The sequence below is a fragment of the Cornus florida genome, unplaced genomic scaffold (assembly GCF_030987335.1).
Source record: "Cornus florida cultivar Cherokee Brave unplaced genomic scaffold, ASM3098733v1 CherokeeBrave_3.0.0_Hap2_Chr10, whole genome shotgun sequence".
NCBI classification, from domain to species: domain Eukaryota; kingdom Viridiplantae; phylum Streptophyta; class Magnoliopsida; order Cornales; family Cornaceae; genus Cornus; species Cornus florida.
The window spans coordinates 48,659,546-48,681,677 of record NW_026775580.1 but is presented as its reverse complement, the minus strand read 5'-3'; the positions used below and the strand labels follow the sequence as shown (position 1 = coordinate 48,681,677).

Sequence of the window (22,132 nt, the reverse complement as noted above, 5' to 3'; positions counted from 1 at the left end):
AAAAATTACTATTAGAAAAGAAATTGCACTCTAAAACCACATGATTTGTGATTGTGAACATGGTTAACTCTCTCTGTGCATACATAATATACTGCTCACTCTGTATATATATACATATATATCAATATGTGTGTGTGTATATATATACTGGTCACACTAATAATTGTCCCTCTCTTGATCTCTATATGTGTGTGTGTATATATATATATATATACATATATACACATAACAGAGTTCAACAAAACAAAAACAAAATTACACACAACAGGAAGAAGGACAATTGGGGAAAATCAAACTGGAGATGAGGTCATTCAATATACATAGATCCAATTGAACGACAATAGGTTAATCACCAACAAAATTGGAATGAAATTCTCTGTTTTAAGCAGAAACATAGGATTTTCAATGAGGTTTCTGATTCTAAAGTTGTCTCCGAACAACTCGGCTCTGTTGAACCACGCTAGACTCCAGATCCGGGCAGTGGCGAGCTTGGGGTAGAGAAGGGGTGTATGATCGGTGTCAATGTTGCGGTGGCGACGACGGTGATGGCGACTATGGCCGTCGCGGTGATGGTGGAGATGGTGGATGTGGTTGTGGCTATGACTGCCGCAGTGGGCGGTGGTGAAGATGGTGGTTTTGTTATGGCCGTGGTGGTGGCTTTGGCCGTCGCGGTAACGGTGAAGATGGTGGCTCTGCTCTTACCTTCATCGTCTGCAAATTTAGGGCTCAAACCTGTTCTGCCACGTGCACAGAGTCACTGAAAGCCCTTCACTTCACTACCATAGCCTGCCGACCACTTGCCGCTCGATTTAGAGACTTTATTTTGGTAAAAGTATAGCAATTTGTTTTTTAAAAAAACTTTTATGTTATATTTATAAAATATTATAGGGTATTGTAGTAATTTAACTGGGAAAATTACCTGAATAAAATGCCGTCAGTCTAGAGGGAGGTTAGTGTAATTTTTTAAAACATTATGGATATCGCTTATAATTAAGCCTAACTTGAAGGGAGGTAAGTGATATTATCCCAATAAATTATTGGTTTAGTTGCTTTTTTTTTCTTTTTGGATGGTAAATCAAAAACCGAAATCTATAATTATTCAATTGTATTTTTTTTTCCCCTTTATACCTTCTTCTATTACGAAGTATCATAAAACCTTCTTCTCTTAAATTTTCTAAAAACTTCTCTGTTTAGTAAATTATTAAGGTAGTTGCCTTTTTTTTTATTTTTCTTTTTCTTTTTGAACGATAAATCAAATATCCAAATCTATTATTATTCAATTGGATTTACACTCACACTCACACTCCTTGAGATTTGCTCTATTGACAGTCAAATGAAAATTGGTCACTTTTTGAACACTCATATCCTGGTCATAAATTGCAGCCAAGCAACTCCTAAAAAAGTAAAAAAAGACGTTATATTTCTTTAATAAAATAATAATCTTTGATTAAAACTGTGAGAGTATTTAAATGACTCAAATATCCCTCTTTCCTCTTTTCCTTCACACACTGGTATTTTGTACATTTACAGACACACACACATATAAATATAATACACCGGAACCCTACAGCCTCTTCCGACATTTTCTGGGTTTGGTCCTCTTCGGCTTCGGCATGTTGGCATTCGCACCTCACTGGTTATTACTTTCCACCTTTCCCGCCACCACATCGCCATCCATTTAAACCAACAACAATCCCAATCAAACCCATGACGATCTCAAATCATAGCCACCACTCTCTCTCTCTTTAAATTGAAAATCAGAAGCAAATCAAAGCTGCAAGTATCATTTTGGCCTTTCAAAGTTTGTAGGCATATTAAAGAAAGACGTGTTTGATTCAACAAGATACCAAGAAGGTGAGAGCCATATTCCTTACACATATCTCGCGTTTGGAGGTGGTCGTGAAGAGGAAGAAGACCCTCTTAATGGGGTTGTTTTATAATTTTAGAATAATAATAATTAATTTTTCATTTAACGTTGGATCATAAAATCAATTTGATCATTTCACAATCTAATTAACATGTAGATCACGGGTATGGAATTAATTTGATAGCTTTTTATAGTTTATGGGTTTGTTTTTTTTTTTTTTTTTTTTTTTTTTTTTTTTTTTATGATAGATGGGGTTTATGCATACTTTTGATAATAGAGGGGGTTTAATGATTTTAATCATATAATTAACTTAATGTGGAGCACTTCTCCTAAATTAATATAGTTTGTATATCTTGGAAGGTCGAAAGAGATTCCTATGCTCCCCATTGAAGTGCAAAAAAAAATACTCCTATAGCTTGAAAAGTGTGCAAATAACATTTTTCATGTTCAAATTTCAAAACAAAAAAAAAAAAAAAAAATGGCATGGGCGAGTCATGTGACCAAAAAAGCCTATTTTATACCAACACTACCCTTTTGGACTTCCCAAACTACTGCCACTCATTTCTACATACAATACCCTTATTTATATTATTTTTTCTCTAGAATTGTTTTTTTTTTTTTTTTTTTTTGGTTTAATTTTTCTCTATAAATGTTCTAGTATTTAATTAACAGTGACAGACTTCACCAAAAATAAAAAATAAATAAATAAAGATTATATCAAAAATGGTGAAAATGATGTCTTATTTCTTCACCAAAGTCACTCTTTTTTTTAGGTTAGTTACTTTCAATATTTTCTTTCCAAAAGTATAAAAGATTCATATTTTTTCTCTACCATATATAGTCATCACAGAGGTCAACATTGAAGCCCATCAAAGTAGTTCTCCTCTACAATGCATCCGTGACTAATTTGGTTTAAGAGATACAAACGTAATTCTAAATTTTAGAGTTATAGTTTCAGACCAACATATAAGAATTATTTACATATCATTCTCTCCATGATTAATTATGCATAGCTTCAATATATATATGCACACACTGTGTTCAAGTAAAAATCTAAAATTAGGCTATGTGGTTGCCGTCGTAACATTCCCTAAAGGAAATCTAAGAATGATTCAAGAAAACGTAAATTAGCTCCCAAAAGAAAATCTAAGTGAGGGTTTCTCTCTCTGGCTCTGAAAATAAAAGCTAATTATGTCACCCATGATAAAATCATAAAAATCATTTTGTGATGTCTATCATTTTCCATATTTAATTTATTTTCTCACTCTCAGGGCTTTTTCTTTAGAATATTTGATTTACCAAAAAAAAAAAAAAAAAAAAACACTCTACTAGACAACTTTTGTTCAGGAACTTAGGACTATATCCTCTTTCTGAAAAATTAAGGAGAAAATTTTAATTATGCCGATTGTATTAGTAACATGGTATCACTAATTGATTAGATATTGACACGTAATGATAAGATCCAATAAAATAAAGCACTCTTGGTTATTTGATATAATAATACTATAAATAATAAAATATTAGAAATGCACGAATTTTTTTTCTGCAAAATTGAGAATTTGAATTTCTACTAGACAAGTGGATGTGCTTGATCGTTTATTTGTTTATTTTCCGTTCTACTAACAAAAAGAACATTTTATTGGAGAGAAAATACTGAGGTTATTGCTAGCTTCTAAGTCTCTCTTTTCCTTCGGTTATTGATTACATTCATTAAATGGGAATTATATTCCTTTGGTCTAGAGAATTTTATTTGCATCTATCTCCCAATGGGACATAGACCAAATTCAACTTCCAATGAATCAAACTGATAATTAATTTGATTTTTAGGCTGATTAAGGAAATTGACACAAAATGATAATAACCAATTATGTTATTATTCAATACACCCCATTTTATTACTATTATTAATTTTTTTTTATAAAAAATAATAAATAAATAAATAAAATTTTGAATACATTATGTTACGTGTTGAGAAAAGTCTTGTTTAGTAAAATTGAAAATTAACTACTGAAAGTTTTAAATGTTAACGTTTTTATGTGGTAATTATATATATTTTTTAATTTCTTTTTGAATTTTCAACATTCAAAATTCAATGATAAATAAATTTTATTTCACTTTAGATAGATAGAAAGAATGGATAGTATTCGTTAGAAAAGAAAAGAAATGATAGTATTGGTTAGAAAAGAAAAGAAAAGAAAAGATAGTAATAATTTCTATTCATGTTTGGATAGATAGGGGTTCTTGTTTGGATATGATAGAGGAGAGAAAAGAAAAGAAAGATTAGTGATCAAATTACTGTTCTGTCATTTCCTAACCACTTCACACATTATCCATTTCCAAAATCTCAACTAGGATATTTTGGAATGTGTTTTTCTGATAGTTCAACGCAATGGGTAAAAACAAAAGTAAAAAAGAAAAAGAAAAAAGAAAAAAAGAAAAATAATGGGTGAAAACAAAATTAGGACATAAATAGAATAACTTTTCTGTATATTGATTTGTGAAAGGTATTTTTGGTACTACTAATTATTCACTTACTCTACTATCCTTTCTCTCCCTATCTTCTCAAATTGGGAGAGAAACCAAATGAGGGATAGGGAGGGATAGCTATCCCTCCTTATCTCTCCCTATCCTCTATTTTCTCTCCACTTAACCCACCCAAACACACTCTCACCCTATCTTTTCTTTTATTTTCTCTCCCTATCCCTCCAAATCAACCCTACAAAACACACCCTAAAATTTTATTAATACAACTTATCTATGTCAATGATAATCAAATGTGTATAGCATTAAACACTAATTGAGTTATTAAATGGCAATGATTCTTTCTTTCCCAAAGTAAATAAATTTTAAATAAGTGAATATGTAATGACCCGGTCTTTTTCCTCCTTTTTTCTTTTTTGGCGATTTTCTTTTTTCGTTTTTTTCCTATTTTGTTTTTTTTCTTATTTCGTCTTTTTCCCGTTTATCATTTTTCCTTACATAACCTCACTTTTTGTTCTCAGATTTGATTTCGGTTTTGCATGCGTTCATGATATTTGATTTCCATGACATTTGTATTTTTACTTTTGTAGAAAATACATTCTAGTTACTTACTTTTTCATAAAGGGCATGAATGCATATTTTCTTGTAATTATTCTTTATTTTTGGGTTTTTTTGTGTAATTATGAAAATTAATTATTTTTTGTCTTAGGGACTTTTTGCAATTTAATTTCTAAGATATTTTGAAAAATGACCTTTTTGCATTTTTTGGAAATTTTGAAGCCACTTGTTAGCATTGGGGTGGAGTGACTTGGGAGCATGATTTCTTGACATTTGGAGGGTGGAGATTCACCCACTTGTTGGTCTAGGATAGGAGCACTTGTTCACTTAGATGGTTAACAAGTGTAGGCTAGATTAAGCCTAGGAAGGAGCCATTGATTTATGACATGTGTGAGCACCAAAATAAGTCTTGCATTGTGTGTGTGTGAGAGGTAGTGTAAGAACACATAGTGAGTGGAGGAATACTAGATCCTTCACTCACCATTTTCACTTTATCCCTTTCATTTGCACTTGTTCTCTAAGAACCCTAACCTAGCCACCATTGAAGGAAAAGCTTGGCTTAGAGCTTTGACATCACTTTTGGCCTCTTTCCATTCACCCTAGACTTAAAATCTTGGAACACAAAAGTTTCCCCTCACTCTCCTCTTTATTAAACCTAGACTTGTTTTCCATTTTGAGCTTGGTAGTTTGGATTATAGAGATTCAATTCTCTATTGAGGTAAGGGTAGTAGTATGTTTATATTTTAAGTGTTTTAAAATCTTTTGGGGTTTAATATATATTGTATACATGTTTTTAGAATTGTAGTATTGCATACTATAGGAAATCCTTATGATTGACTTAGGATTCATTGATTAAGCATGTATATTGTGTATGTATCTTGAGTAGGATTATTAATGTTGTATAGAACTCTTATTGATTTGAATTACTATACTATTGTGATGTCAATCCTACATTCTAGTGAATTACTATTGGTAATTGTAATTATTTTAGGAGTTTAATACTATAATGTTGTAATCAAGTATATAAAGCTTATTGTTGAGGCATTGTTTAAATTGATAAGTTGGTGATATCGTTTTACATAATATATTATGATGAATACTTGTCATTTATTATGCCATTCTAGACTTGGAAGCCCTAAGACATGGTTTGTGTGGTTTCAAAATACTTATGTATGGAAGGTGATATATATGCCTTAATAATTATGTATAAGTTTTGAACTTGCTATATTTTAGATTATCTTGGGACATTGTTGTTACATATGATATGGCTAGAGTTTGGCTCTAGTGCGGGAGGTATGAGTTCTCCCCATTTATAGTGCACACTTAGGGTGGTATTCCCAGCCGGTTAATGCCCAGAATAACCATTTAGGTCTTGGCTTTATCCAAGATTTGATATCCAAGTATTCCACTAATTGATTTCGCATTCTTTTCCCAAGTTGACAACCAATGTTTAATTGTGACTTGTGATTTGGTTATTGGCGAATTAATGTTGTTAAGTACATTGATATTGTTATTATGTTATAATGGAATCATTGCATTAGCTTAAGGTGATCCCTTAGAATACCTTGAACATAGACATTACGTGGAATACTCCCTTGTTTTCGACTATATTGATCTTGCAATGATATTAAAACTTTAGGGTATATGCATATGCTTCTTTCTACGAGTAACTTGATTACTCACCTTAGTGGTTTGGGTTATTTTTCAGGTAAGGAGACTATGTTCTTGCATGCTTATCATCCTTAGAGACTAATGAGCAATTTGGAACATTTTTGTATATTGACATGCAAGTGTTTAGCATGCTTTACTTTTAGATGTATATTTTTTGCATACCATAGATGTATGGTATTTTAAAAGTTAATGTAGCTTTCTTAATGTGTAATGACACCTAAGTATTTACTTTTGATATTAGAAGCATGTATGTATGGAGGCCAATGGCCAAACATGTTTATATTAGTACTTGTATCCATTGGTACCAACTTTTGTTTCAAAAAAATGTATTTTTAACTACCTTTTAGGTTTGGCATGTGAAAATCTTGTAAAGGACATGTATGAGGCCATGTGCTATTGTTTTTTATTCAATTATGCATATGAAGTTTGTTGACATGTTCACTTACTCAAATCTTATTGAAAATCAATTTTAAACTTTCATTTTTGAACTAAATCATCATGGGATTCAAAGCATGGGTTGAACCTTAACACCTTTGGTACATAGCAGGTCATATAGCAGCATTTCGAGGTGTTTTGGTCGACCGAAACTCTATTTCAGTCGACCGATAGCTTTTGGTAGCTTCATTGTACAGTAATTCATCAATTTCAGTAGCTATTTTAAGCTTTCAGGGCCATTTCGGTCGACCGATGGCCTATTTCGGTTGACCAATGGTTCAATTCGGTCTACCGAACCAAAGACTCCTTAAAATCATGATTTTAGAAAATTTTCTGTCTAGTTCGGTCGACTGAAACTCTATTTCGGTCGACCGAAATAGCTTGAACATGCACAGCTTCTCTATTGGGTTTCAGTACTAAAGTTCTAACTACAAAAGGGCATAACTCCTTCATTTCTAACCCAAAATGGGGTGACTATTGAGCCTAAATTCATGGATTTTGAATCAGCTTTCCAATGGTACCAATGCCATTCTCAGATTCCAATCACGTGGGAGTTATTCATGTTTTAGTGAGGTAGTGCTAGTTTTCGCTTAAACCGGGAAAGGGTATTTTGTGGGATTCTTGTCCAAAGTTCTTAAAACCTCTTGGAATGTTGTGAAATGATTAGATTAGATTGTATTCACCTTATTTGACTTGTTTAGAGTCAATTATCTTTTCTCAATTGTGAATTGACCTTTTTTCCCTTAATTGACAGATCTAGGCCGTTTTGACTCTTGTTTGACCATTCGCTTTTCTTTAACTTCTGTGCCCTCATGGAATGTCACATTTGTATCTTAGAGATGATTTATATTTTAAAGGACTATGGTTTCATCTTTTGCTTCCGCATTTTGGATTCGTTACCCGATCAACTTTTGGGTCATCACTGGCGCACCGGGTTGAAAAACTTGGGCCGTCACAAAATACCACCACTGCAGCCAGGCATTGGCAACCAATGGCTCATACTAAAGGAATATGTACACCCTACTAACACCCAATAGAAAACCCTAAAAAAAACACACACACACTCTCTCTGTTATGTTAATCGAATGAACACACTCCCAGAGTCCCAGTTTCATACTTTCATAAGAGATCCGAATAAATCGCAAACCGGCGCAAAAAGGTTGTGGTGGGGATGAGGAGGAGTTTTGTGTTTTACTTAAGGGTTTGTTTGGTTAGATAGAACTAGCAAGAAAGGAAAAGAATTGGAAAATATTTAAACTTTTTGGGCGTTTGTTTAGGATGAAATGGAAAGTGGAAACTGGATTCCTGTAAGTTGCTAATTTTCTCTAAAAAAATTCCAGTCTAAAATACGCGAAAATTTTTGTTTCTCGGGAAAGTTGTTAAGTGGTGTGTGACAATACCAAAGCACAAAAGTGTGTAGTATGGCCAAGTTTGAATTTATAGAATACCACTGCCACTACTAACTATTAAAGTAGCTAGAGTGAGTAGGGATCGTCCCAAAGGAAATGAACGGTATTTTTGGAATCAATTATGGAGTAGTAGGTCGAATGATCAAAAGAGGGGTTTGATTTGATTAAACTAATGTTCAATTAAAACACTGCAAGTAAATAACAATCTAGAAATTAAGGAAAATAAATGAGAGAGATGTCTTGGGGCTTAGAGTTCACCACTAAGTTTCACTTCACCAAACACTAGCAATTGTAAATTCATGGGGAAATTCAAGTTGTAAAATGTGTGTGTGTGTGTGTCACTAATTGAAAACTAAGCATAGATTGTCTAGTCAATCTAGTGAATAGTACAACTTATCAAATGAGACCATAATCCATTCAATTAAACCACAATTAGAACACACACAAAAATCTAGAGAAATATACTCTTTGCACTCATGAGTATGGAACATCAAATAATAAGAATGGATTGTCCACCTAACTAAGAAATTAAAGCAATTACATTACTTCTAAGCTAGTGACATAAAAATTAAGCTAATTAAACTAAGGGTGTGGCACAATCCATCAAGAAATAAGTATGATCTGGTGTTGTGCCGTCCTAAACCCAAAGTTTGTGCACCAAAAGATAGTGGTGTAGGGCTATGATGAATGTGGCCAAGTTTTACATTTAGAAATTACCACTACTACCTTTCACTAAAAATATAGTTAGGGCAAGTAGGGATCGTCCCAAGGGATTGGTGGGTCATATTAAGTTATGGAATCAAGATTAGGGTTAGTAGGTCGAGTGATAAAAAAATTGGTTGGTGGTTAAATTACACTAAGATGCAATTTAAACTAAAGTAGGCAATTAAATGTAATGGAGAGAAAATAAGAGAGAGATCTTGGGGTTTAGAGATCACCACTAAGCATAACTTTTCTACACCCTTAATGAATGATTAATGAGGGGAAAAACATGTATTGCAACATAATATGTGTGTGGTTGTTCAACAAGTATGGATGACAAATTAAGCATATATTGTCTAAGCAACATAGTGGATAACACAATATATCAAACTAAGCCATTAATCATTTCTTTAAGCTCACAATCCAAACGCATCACAAGGTTAGAGATATGTGCTACTTGCTTTCATAAGTATGGAATATCAAACAACAAGCATTGATTGTCCTCCCATTTAACATCTAAACTATAACTACACTACAATTAAGCTAATGACACGAAATTAAATTAATTAAACTAAGGGAGGGGCACATTCCATTAAGAAATGAGTATAAACCATCAAATAAACCACAAGACCATTCCATTAAGTACTATGTCTTGACAATCTCTAGATTTATAGTATTAATACACGTAGACATGCATCAACAACACAAGAAATAGAGACAAACACATGAACATCTATTCTAGCATACATAGACATATGGATATAATGAAATGATCAATTGGAAGCATTAAACCACACAAATCATTGAATAAACAAGATCTATATATATAAAAGTGTCAAAACATGTATCACAATACAAATCCCCTAAAAAATACATAAATCAAGATGTAGAAAGCATGCTTAGGGCCAACTCTAGCCCCAAGAGGATGTCTAGCCACTCATGGATGGCGTCCTCCAACCCTCAAGGGCTAACTCCATGGTAGAGATTGCTCATCTTCTTGGTTGATGGAAGAATTCCAAGCTTGTGTTTCTAGCCTCCTCCTTTCTTTTCTTCCTTACTAAGAATATGGAAATTGTGTCTCTATCTCCTCTCTAGTATATCCTCTCAAAAAGTGAGTCATATTCCTTATATAGGTAGGTTAAATATCACCCCAAATGAGCTGGGCTCGTACACCAATATTCCTTTCAATGATTGGATATGAGACAACTTTTAATGAGTTGGAAATTGGATTTTCTCGGGATTTGGGAAGTTCGATCAATCGAACTTGTGGTGAGATGGATCGAACATGGCTGAGATCTATCGAATTTAAGTTGGATCGATCCTCTATGGCAGTGCCTTTTTGGACAAAAACAAATTTGAGATATTTTAAAGATATTTTTGGGAAAGAGACAAATGTGGTAGGTAGGGTGGTACAAGTGGATAAGATGGAATCTTTTCGATCGATCGGAAGAAAGTTGGATGGATCAAACTTTTTGGGATCTTTGGATAAGGACAAGAGAGCTTGGATCCATCTTGGAATGCTGAGATCGATGAACTTTCGATCGATCAAATATTTTCTAAGATCGATCGAACTTGCTGAATTTCCACCACTTGCTTCCTTTTGCTCCCACTTTGCTCCTTTCTTTGATTCATCTCAAAATTGTTTCAATTATGCTCTTATTTAGCTGAGTTAGCTTATTTTGGGGATAAGTACCTGAAAATGGAAATAATACAAAATTAATCTAAAGCGGGAAAATAAGATAGATAAAGGTTCTAGAACACCTAAGCTTAATGGGTTTAAATGCGCACTTTTCAACGCTCATCACACCCCCAAACTTAAATATTGCTAGTCCCTAGCAATGAACTAGAAAGTAAAGGAATGAAATGAACAACTATACAACTATGAACTAGAAAGTAATAAATGGATAACGCCACTTTCGTAGGGAACACGATTACATTTATCATATGTAACAAGCCTTTTAAACCCCTAGGTTACCCCTAGTGGATGAGTAAAGTCTCGTGAGGGTTTCCAGAAATGATACCCACAAACATTAAGTTTATTCTTTGAAAAGAGGCACCAATATTGCAAATAAGCATTGGGAGAAAACTACCTCAAGTATGCAATTTTTTCAAACATTTCCAAGCAATCTCCCAAAATTTTAACATCAAGCAAGCAAGTTTGGTCCTCCACACATCAAGAAAATGATCATGAAAATCAAAACAACTCTAGAATCCTTTTTGAGTGGACCAACATCAAGTATGTTGCTATTTTAGCTAACTAAAGAAATGATCACATCCTTATCCTCAAACTAGCATATAAATCTAGTATCGATCATCAAGACAAAGAGTGGACCTTTTATTAAAGCTTTATTGTTCTAGGTGCGCTTATTCTTTTCACTCGATTTTTTTTTTATTTTTATTTTTTTATATAGGATCAAAGATGGAAGCATGGTACAATGTGTTGATCTATTAAGCTTTCTAACTATTCATGAGGCTGAGCGTTGGTCAATGACTCCCAAACTAGACGGCTTTAGGGCACTAGGTGTTCAAGCACCCCTAAGGACTTACAAGCTCAAATCAACTAGGCTACAAATCAAAACAACCTCTATCTAATCATTTCCCACTTCTTACCTTTTGGGAGAAGTTCTCACTTTTTTTTTTTTTTTTTTTTTTTTTTTTTTTTTTTTTTTTTTTTCAAGCAAGTTCAATTATTAACCTAGAGTTTAGGCCCTCCACCTTTCGGCGCGAGAAGTTCAGTGCTTGATGAGGCTAGAATCCCGGCTACTCAATGAAAAGGGTTTATTATCCACCTTTATCAAGAATGAAAACTTTTAATGCACTACTAGCCAATTCAATAATCAATTAAACATGTACCCCACAAATGAATGTTGGTGTGCGCCTATGCTAGTATAGAATATAAGAGTAAATCTCAAAACAATCACAAAATTAGGATGATGTGGACCACAAGTGCAAGCATAATATCAATCTTTCGAAAAAAATTACTCTTAAATGGCATCCACAAGGTATACAAGGAGTATTGGACTCTCAAGTCAAACAATTTTTAAATTTTAAGCAATATAGTCCTCAAAAGATCAAAATCATAGCTAGTTATGGACCAATCATAGAAAATTCCTCAAATACACAAGTCATGTTAAAATTTTGAATTGAGAGCAAATACTGCAATTAACACTATTACCCCCCCCTCCCCCAAACTTAAATAGCACAATGTCCTCAATGTGCAAAGAGAACAGAGGTAAGAGTATACCAGTGTAACTATAGTAAAGAATAGCCGGGACAGAAGTATCCAAAGTAGGTGACATAGCCCCCCCAAACTTGAAATTGACCGTGGTCTTGAAAATTTGGCACTTGGATAAAACTCATCAGATAACAAAATGGATAATAATAGTGCACAGTGGACATGCAAGTGTAAATGGGATAGCAACTGAAAATAGAGAGAGGTATAAGGGTGGTCCTGAAAATTATGGGTAGTACTCTCTCACTGAAGTCACTGGGATGCACCTGATAGAGTCAGTCACAGACAGATATATCAATAGAAGAATATGACATCCAAAAGATCATGGATAAAATAAAAAAACATAATAAAGTGCAGTACATCCAGTGAGATATCAAGGCCAACAGACTGGCCGCAAAAATAATATAACAGTATCAAAAATATACAGATATCACAGATATATAAGAGGAGTAAGAAGATATAGAAATCATGAAGAGGAGGAATGACGAGCAGGGCGTGCTCCGCGGATGTCTCTGGATAGATCACGTAATGTAGCTTTGACATCCGTACGAAGTGAAGTAATGTCAGCTCGGATAGAGACAATGTCTGCTCGGATAGAGACTACTGCTATCTTCTCGGGCGGTGCACAAAACAATGTGCAAAACTTTGAGTTTGGAAATTAGTGTTAAGTGGGCACCATAATTTAAATTTATAAACCGCTTAACACCTATACTATGTAGTATTAGTGAGAAGGGATCGTCCCAAGGGATTGAGTTGTCGTACTAGGTTGGGGAATCAAGATTAGGGTTAGTAGGTCGAGTGATCAAATAGTGGTTGGTTGGTTGAATTAAACTAGATACAAATTAAACTAAAGTAAGCAATAATGCAATAGAGAGAATAAAAGAGAGAGATCTTGAGGTTTAGAGATCACCACTAAGCATAGCTTTTCTAGACCTTTAATGAATGATTAATGAGGAGAAGAACATGTATTGCAATATAGTGTGTGTGTGGGGTTGTTTCAACAAGCATGGATGACAAATTAAGCATATATTGTCTAAATAACATGGTGGATAGCACAACATATCAAATTAATCCATTAATCCTTTCTTTAAGCTCATAATCCAAACACATAATAAGGTTAGAGATATATGTTACTTGTTTTTCATAAGTATGGAACATCAACAACAAGCATGGATTGTCCTCCCATTTAACAACTACACTACAACTAAGCTAATGACATGAAATTAAACTAAAGGAGAGGCATAATCCATCAAGAAATGAGTATGAACCATCAAATAAACCACAAGAACATGACATTAAGCACTAAGTCTTGATAATCTTTAGATCTATAGCATCAACACACATAGACATGCATCAATAACACAAGAAATAGAGACAAACACATGAACATCTATTCTAGCATACATAGACATATGGATAGAATGAAATGATCAATTGGAAGCATTAAACCACATAAATCATTGAATAAACAAAATCTATATATATAAAAGTGTCAAGACATGAATCACAATACAAATCCCCTTAAAAATACATAAATCAAGAAGTATGAAGCATGCTTAGGGCTAACTCTAGCCCCAAGAGGATGTCTAGCCACATATGGATGATGTCCTCCAACCCTCAAGGGCAAGCTCCATGGAAGAAATTTGCTCCTTGGCTGAGGAAGAGTCTCCAATGGTGTCTCTAACCTCCTCCTCTTCTTTGCTTCCTCCCTAAGGGTTCTCTAAGTATGATATGATATAAGATATAATATGATTCTCTATGTTATTCTACAAAAAGTAATCCTTATCCTTATATAGGTAGGTCAAATGACATCCAAAATGAGCTGGGGTCGTACAGCAAATATTCCCCAATGATTGGATAAAGGACAACTTTTGTGAACTGGAAATTAAAATTTTTCGCACTGGAGGAAGTTTGATTGATCGAACCTTGGACTTGGATCGATCGAACATGGCTGAGATCTATTGAACTGAAGTTTGATCGATCCACAATGGCGGCACCTTTTTGGATAAAAACAAATCTGAGATATTTTGAAGATATTTTTGGGAAAAGGACAAAAGTGGTTTGTAGGGTGGTACAACTGGATAAGCTCAATCATTTGGATAAGGACAAGAATGTTCAATCGATCGGAGAAGGAAGTTAGATCGATTGAACTTTTGAAATCTTTAAACAGGGACAAACATGGCTCAGATTTATCTTGAAGTGCTGAGATCGATGAAAGTTGGATCGATTGAACTTTTCTTGAGATCGATTGAAGTTGCTGAAATTCCACCCTTTGCTTCCTTTTGCTCTACTTTGCTCTACTTTGCTCCTTTCTTTGATTCATCCCAGAATTGCTTCAATTATGCTCTTATTTGGCTAAGTTAGCTTATTTTGGGGATAAGTACCTAAAAATGGAAATAACACGAAATCAATACAGGACGGTAAAATAAGATAGATAAAGGTTCTAGAATAACTAAGCTTAAGGGGTTTAAATACGCACTTTTTAGCGCTCATCACACCCTCAAACTTAAATATTGCTAGTCCATAGCAATGAACTAAAAAGTAAAGGAATGAAATGAACAACTATACAACTATGAACTAGAAAGTAATAAAATGATAGCGCCACTTTCGTAGGGAACACGATTACATTTAGTATATGTAACAAGCCTTTTAAACCCTTAGGTTACCCCTAGTGGACAAGTGAAGTCTCCTGAGGGTTTACAGAAATGATACCCACAAACATTAAGCTCATTCTCATAAAAGAGGCACCAATATTGCAAACAAGCATTGGGAGAAAACTACCTCAAGTATGCAATGTTTCAAACATTTCCAAGCAATCTTCCAAAATTTCAACATCAAGCAAACCAGTATATCCTCCACACATCAAGAAAATGTTCATGCAAATCAAAAAAACTCTTGAATCCTTTTTGAGTGGACCGGCATCAAATATGTTGCTATCTTAGCCATTTAAAGAAATGATCACATCCTTACCCTCAAACTAGCACACAAATCTAGTACCAATCATCAAGACAAAAAATGGACCTTTTATTAAAACTTTATTGTTCTAGATGTGCTTATTTTTTTCACTTGAATTTTTTTTTTTTTTTTTTTTTTTTGAATAGTAAGTTCAATTATTAACCTAGAGTTTGGGTCCTCCACCTTTCGGCGCGAGAAATTCAGTGCTTAATGAGACTAAAATCCCGGCTACTTAGTGAAAAGGGGTTGTTATCCACCTTTATCAAGAATGAAAGCTTTCAATGCACTACTAGTCCAATTGGGATATAACCAATTCAATAATCAATAAAGCATGTACCCTACAAATGAATGCTAGTGTGCGCCTGTGCTAGTGTAGAATCCTAGAATGAATCTCAAAACAATCACAAAATCAAGATGATGTGGACCACAAGTGCAAGCAAGATATCAATCTTTCGAAAAATTTACTCATAAATGGTATCCACAAGGCATAAAAGGAGTATTGAACTCTCAAGTTATGCAATTTTTAAATTTTAAGCAATATAGTCCTCAAAAGATCAAAATCATCGCTAACATAGATCAATCATATAAAATCTCTCAAATACACAAGACATGCTCAAAATTTTGAATTTAAAAACAAACACTGCAAAACACTATTACCCCCAAACTTAAATGGCACAGTGTCCTCAATGTGTAAAAAGAACAAAAGGAAAGAGTATACCGGTGCAATTAAGGCAAAGAATGGCTGGGACTGAAGTATCCAAAGTGGGTGGCATAGCCCCCCCCCCCCCCCCCCAAACTTGGGATTAACTGTGGTCCTGAAATTTGGCACTTGGATAAACTTATCAGATAACAAAAGGGATAATGCAGTGCACAGTGGTCATGCAAGTGTAAATGGGATAGCAACTGAAAATAGAGAGAGGTAAAAGGGTGGTCCTGAAAATTTTAGGCAGTAGGCTCTCTCACTGAAGTCACTAGGATGTACCTAATGGAGTCAAACATATAGCAATAAGAATATGAAAATATGACATCCATACAGAAAACATATATAAATAAAAATAAAGTACAGTACATCCAGTATCAGAGCCGACAGACACGGCTACAAAAATAGTCTAACAGTGACAAAAATGTAGCAAGTATCACGGATATATAAAATAATGGGAGGAAAGGGATAGAGAGGAAAGGGATAGAGAGATCAGGAAGAAGAGGTCGGACGGGCAAGTCGCACTCCGCGGATGTCTATGGATAGATCTCAGAATGCGGTCATGACATTTGTACGGAGGGTAGCAATATCAGCTGTAATGGAGATAGCATCCTCTCGGAGAGAGACTGTGTCGGCGTGGATAGATACGACAGCATCCTCCAAAGCCTAGAGTCGCTCTCCAAAGTCGGGTATCTGTGCTGGAGCCTCAGGTGTGGCTGGATCAGAAGAATGATGATCTGAGCCTGCTCCGTATCATGAATAGGTGACCCAACTGGAGAGGGCTGCTCTACATCCTCGGCAGGCTACTCCAAATTAATATCCATATGTACGGCAGCCGGATCGACTGGTATGTCGTCCGCTGCTGGGTCTACTGCTGCTGCTGCCTCCTCAACCTCTAGCTCCTCTGCTGCCTCTACTGCGTCATCCTGAAGGCTATTGATAAGAGCGTCGTAGCTCTTATCCCAGTCCTTCTTCAGGAAGTGACAGGATCCTTACTCAGGGTGCTCCCGAGGATAGAAATGATAGTGCTGGTCTAGCAGGATCTGGGTGATGAGGTGGCCAAATGGGAGAGACTTAGCCCTTCTGGGCCTCTCCTTGCTGATGTACTCATTGTAGAGCTTCCTCATCACACTCCAGATGAGTGCGAAAATAGACAACCAATGCCCTATATAAAAAACGTACAGAGCTGTTAGGTAATCGCCTCGCCACTGAATTGTATGGCCGGCCATGAAGACGTTGCGGAATAAGACAGAGTCAAAGAACCATAAGTCATCTGGCAAATAGGTGCGGGTGGTGAAGGTCTCGCCATCGGCATAATGACATGTAAGAAAAACTGCCATGTCTGCATATGAAGGCCTGTATAGCCTGAGATGTGTCTCCTATAGCTCGAAAAGGCAGTCACGTGGACAATGGCATGCTCTGGATAAGGTGTCCACAGTAATAGAAATCAGGTGGCCATCAATGGAAGTCCTCAGCTCTGCCGTGTTACGCAGGGCAAGCTGGAGGTTTTGGAAGAACATTCGTACTAGCCTCGGGTAGACCAGGTATGTGATAGGGGCAAGAATGGCTGCAAGGTCCCTCTGGAGTATATCCTCATAAGCTGATTGGGTAAGTACCGATCTGGAAAAGAAGTTTATGTCGAAAACTGACTCATGCACCACTGGAAGGCGTGAGTATCTGCGTAAGGGCTGGTCTAACTCCTAAGCTGGCTGTGGTGGAGATGGTATATGCTCAGCCTCAGCATCATTGTGTGAAGGAGATGCGCCAGCATTAGAATGTAATCTGCTGTCAAAGTAAGGAGACTGTATAGGCTCAGCCGGCTCTTCCTGTATAGGGTCCTGGGCATGAGAAGAACCGGGATCGTCATCGAAAACGTGCCTGCCCCGACGGTGATAGTGTCTGCGGGCTACGGTTTTGACCCAAGCCATGGCCTGAAAATAATTTAAAACTTGCAAGGGGAGTCAGTGCCAGAATAAAGAATTTAAAGCACAAAATAGAATCATGTATGTCAAGTAAGATAGACAAAACAGATAAATGACATGAATCTATGAAAGTGAGAAGATGTGAACATGCTAAGCAGTATAAGTGTAAAATGCATCTAATGTAGAAAATCACAGGCATTGGGCATGAATAAGATAGCATGGACACAAGATAAGATACATGGAATGTGTGTATGAAATCTGTGAAGTTCGATCGATCACAAAAATTGTGAGATCGATCTCTCTCGATCGATCTGAGAAATTGAGAAACTAAGTTCTATCGATCTTACTCGATCGATCTGAGAAATATGGTCGATCGATCGAACTCTGCGAAGAACGTGGACAGTCACAAATCTGTGACGTGGATGATACGAGGTCTTCACAAACAAGGTCGTGGGCCCATCAACACAACAAATCATCAATCTAATTCACCTAATGAAGCCCACACTCCCAAAATCAAATAAAAAATCAACTATATATACAATCATACATAGACATATATACATATATATACAAAAAGCTTCAAGCCTCATCAATGGTGATTTTCAATATTTAAAAAGCATAGATCTAACATTTAAAGCAAGTATAAAGCAAATGGATGCTTGAACCTAAAGGATGGATTCGGATCTCACCTAGAAACCAAGAGAGAGAAGTGGAAACTCGAAAGGGTGAGATGCGAAATCCAAGAGGAGAGAGAGATATTTGGGATGAGATGAAGCTCGCCGGAGATGTTCGCCGGAGATGGGGAAGATGGGTGCAGTGGCGACGAGGGATAGGGTTTGGAAGAGGGTTAGATCGATCTTTGAAATCGATCTTGAAACCCTCAGTTTCATTTTTTAAAAACTTTCCCGAACCAGTTCGATCGATCGAACTGAATTTTTTTTTTTAAAATTAAAAACTGAAAATTAAAAATGAAAATAAAAGTTTTTTTTTGGATTTTTAAAATAAAATAAAATCTTTTTGGGATTTTTGGAAAATAAAATAAAATAAAAATATTTTTGGAATTTTAAAAATTAAAAAGTCAAAGATGGTGAGATGAAGAACAGAGATCGATCTGAACAAATTGTTCGATCGATCTGACAGAGAGCAAAAATATGCAGGTTTTTGGGTTCAAAAATTTGTCTCAGTGTTAGAACTTAAGATCGATCGAACTTGAAGTTTGGATCGATCTAAGGACTTATGATCGATCTGAGAACAAGTTTGAACGATGGGACAGAGAGGTGATTTGGATGCAGGTTGATGTAGGTCAAAATTTTTTCTAAGTGTTGGATGCAGGTCGAAGTTCGATCGATTGAACTCTCATTTGAGATCGATCGAACTAATGCAAAATGCTCAATCACAACATAAAAGTGCATGCAATCCTAATCACAGTTCCTAGCAATGCATATGAATCAAAAACAAGTGTTTAGACTTTGCAAGAAATGAAATTAAAGATAGAAATGAGGAAGGGATAGGGTTTTGACACCCTACGAAATGTCGTGCTAGTCTTTAACGTCTCTAGTAAGACGTTGGGCTCTTTTAGCCTGGATCAAACATCTTGTAGTGCATCCCCTCCTCAATGGGGTTATAAGTGCTTTGAACTCCATCCAACAAATGGTTCTTTAAAGAGCTTGTTGGATTAAGCTCAAAAGATGTTTTTGGTCCTTGGTCAATGCAATCTTTGGGCTTCCACGCCCTTTCAAAACAGGATTTTGAAACAACTTTGTTTGGTTTCAAGATTGGAGATGGACTTTTTGAAACCTTAGTCTCACACAAAAGCTCAATTCCTTCACTTTTAAGGTCATGACATTTTTCTACAACATTAATCTCTTCATGCTTGTCAAATGAATTGGGTATTGGATTAAAAATATTCAACTTTACCTTCATGTGGCCAAAAGAGATCTTCATTATCCCCGTCCTACAATTGATGTTGGCATTCGCGGTTGCCAAGAAAGGACGGCCAAGGATAACGGGAATTTGGCTCTTAGGATTTGGGACCGGTTCTGTGTCAATGACAACGAAATTGACGGGAAAGAAGAATTTATCAATTTTAATCAAAACATCCTCAATGATACCCCTAGGCTTTTTGATTGATCGGTCGGCAAGTTGCAAAACTACCGACGTTGGTTTTAAGTCTCCAAAGCCTAATTTGACATGTACTGAGTATGGAAGAAGATTAACACTAGCTCCTAGGTTAAGGAGAGCCCGATTAATGACATGATCACCAATGATGCATGAAGTAGTAGGTGAACTGGGGTCCTTAAACTTGGGGAGAGTGTTATGCTGCAAAATTGAGCTTACTTGCTCGGTTAAGACCACTTTTCTAGGTGCTTGGCTTTCGTTCTTCCGTTTTTGGGTGCACAAGTCTTTCAAGAATTTGGCATAAGCCGAAATTTGCTTGATTGCATCCAAAAGTGGAAGATTGACTTTCACTTGCCTAAACACGTCCATGATTTCATTGACTTTGGCCTTTTGCTTGTCATTTGAAATGGATCCTTTTAAGGCATTCGGAAATGGAGCTTTCGGTTTAAAAACCTCTTCAGAATTTTTCTTTGAAGTCTCTTCAACACAAGAAGTTTTCAAATTATTTTGCACATCTTTCTTTTTAAAATCACTTTTCAACACATGCTCATTTATATGGTCATGCACATACAATGAAGAAGGAATATGATATGAAACGAGACGGGTGTCAACTTGTGGTTGCACTGGTTCACTCTCTTCATTGGACATACCCACTTGGTTGTCCACAATCTTTCCACTTCTCAAGGTAGTCACCGCATTGACATGCTCTATTGTGTGACCTTCCGATGAGGAATGAGTCTCCACAACACATTGTTGCTTTTGTGGGGCATTTAAAGACATTTTTCCCTTCTCTCCTACGTTTAAAGTACTAGCTATTTGCCCTACTTAGGTTTCTAGCTTAGCAATGGATTGAGAGTGAGAATGAAGCAATTGTGTGTTTGCCTCTAAAGTGCCCAAAGCGGTCAAAACTTTCTCTTCAAAAGCGGGACTTCTAACATTTCCTTGGGAATATGATTGATTAGGAAAATGAGAATTTGAAAATTGGTTTCTTTATGATTGATATGATGATCTAAAACCTTAGGAACCTTGGCCTTGTAGTGGAGGTGGAATGTACTTTCCTTAAAAACTGCCTTGGGAAGGGTTTGAGCCCTCCCCTTGGTTTTTCCAAGAGAAATTCGAGTGATTCCTCTAACTAGGATTGTAATGATTTCCATCAGGATTATTCCCTTGATTAGCAAAAACAGCATATGCTTGTTCATGATGCTCACTTTGCACATGTCCATGGGGACAATTGGAAGTAGAATGTAAAACACTTGAACAAGTCATACATGTTCCATTAGATGCATGATGAGAATGGTTAAGGAAGGAATATACTTGATTCGCCGAGTTTTGATTGATCAAAAATTGATCAAACCTTTGAGATAATGATTTCATCTCGGCAACAATTTCATTGGAATAGTCGACTTGATGTAAGCCAACACTCTTCCTACCACTAGAATTTCTACCATTCTTTGAAGATAAAGTACGATGCAAAGAATTTTCACTCATGCTCTCATAAAGACGCCACACGTCATCCTCATGCCTATTAATGTAAGGCCACCCATGGAAGCATCAACCATGCCCTTGTAATTGTCCGATAAGCTTTCAAAGAAATATTGAACTAATTGACATTTGGGTATGTCATGATGTGGACACTTCCTAAGCAATTCATTAAAGCGTTCCCATGCCTCATGAAATGTTTCTCCATCCCCATGTGAAAATTCTTGAATTGAGGTTCTCATGGTATTAGTCTTAAAAATCGGATAGTACTTCTTCAAGAACTCTTGTTGCATTTTCGCCCAAGAAGTTATTAAAAAAGGCCTAAGATTGTTAAACCAATATTTTGCCTTGTCTTTAAGGGTGAATGAAAAAAGTTTAAGCCTTAAGACCTCTTCCGGCATGTCCGCATATTTTACGGTGGAACAAACTTTAAGAAACTCATCCAAATGCTTGTAAGGTTCTTCACTTGGAAGTCCATGATAAATAGGAAGCATTTGAATGGTTTGTGGCTTGATTTCATAGTGATATGCTCTAAATGGTGGCAATTGAATGTATGTGGTTGCATTTTATTCATTAGGCATATAGTGATCTCGTAAAGCAATG

The 22,132-nt window shown here is 35.8% G+C and overlaps 1 pseudogene; it reads left to right on the top strand.

The window, feature by feature from the left end:
• The first annotated feature begins 21,667 nt into the window (after positions 1–21,667).
• Positions 21,668–21,766, top strand: LOC132280403 (small nucleolar RNA R71; annotated as a pseudogene).
• Positions 21,767–22,132: the final 366 nt, after the last annotated feature.